The sequence below is a fragment of the Aplysia californica genome, unplaced genomic scaffold, assembly GCF_000002075.1.
Source record: "Aplysia californica isolate F4 #8 unplaced genomic scaffold, AplCal3.0 scaffold00288, whole genome shotgun sequence".
In the NCBI taxonomy this organism is placed as follows: Eukaryota; Metazoa; Mollusca; class Gastropoda; order Aplysiida; family Aplysiidae; genus Aplysia; species Aplysia californica.
In genome coordinates this window covers 307,515-308,570 of record NW_004797558.1, presented here as the reverse complement: position 1 = coordinate 308,570, position 1,056 = coordinate 307,515, and positions in this window count along the sequence as shown.

Sequence of the window (1,056 nt, the reverse complement as noted above, 5' to 3'; positions counted from 1 at the left end):
TTGTCTTACTTGAGAGAGCTTGGATATTTCAACCGTTGGCAGTTGACCAATTTTCCCCAGCTTTGGTCCGCACCTTGGACACGCTTGCCCATGCATGGGGTAGAAAGAGAGTTTGGGGTGGCAAGGATTAGCGAAAGACGAAATGTACACCCTGCATTCACACAGAGTCACCCATCGAGGTGGTTTTTAGAAGAGTAAATTAATTAATATGCAAAGGGTCAATGGCCAGGTCACACAAAGTGGTTTTTGATTGGTTTAATCACTCGACTTCACTGGTGGCTCTGTTCTGTGTGGGATCAAATCAGGCTGGGCATACGCAGCTTCTTGCCATGGAGTAACAATCCTGGAGGCATCTAGAACAACAGGCCTCACTACTTCAAGCAGGTGCATGGAGATCAAGGCCATCACTGAGGCCATGAAGTGGCTTTGCACTAATGGAAACCAGCACGCAACCTTTGTTACAGACTCAATGAATACTCTGGATAAGATCCTGACCGGCAGCCTTTTTGCAGATTGGTTTAAGACAATCCAAGACAGCAAAATGAAACGCTTGCAATGGATCTTCTGCCCAGGACAAGCAGGAGTCAAGGGAAATGAAAGAGCAAATAAGCTAGCACGCTCCGCAAACATAGAGGGGGTGCTTACCCTGGCCTTGATCTTCAAACTATAATAGTCGTTGTGCGAGATCACCAAGCCAGTAGCCAGTAGCCAGCAGCCGTGAAGAGGACTCCTTCACGAAAGAGAGTGTGATTGAGAAAGGAGTACAGCCTGGTGAAGGCGTGCGAGACACCATCAGACGCTACAAAAACCAGCTGATGATGGAGACAATCAGCCTGCCCACACTGGAATGAGCCCTTATAAAGAGGTTCAATTTTCTGATCCGCCTGTATTGTACAGTGAGTATTACGGCACTTGCAATTAGGTCAATTAAGTGTCGTATGTTAGAAGTGTCTCAAGAAAGTAACAAACACAAACAAGAAAGGGAAACAGAGAAAATATTTGTGACAGATGTTGTTGTTGTTGGTTTTTTTGTTTGTTTGTTTGTTCGTTGTTGGG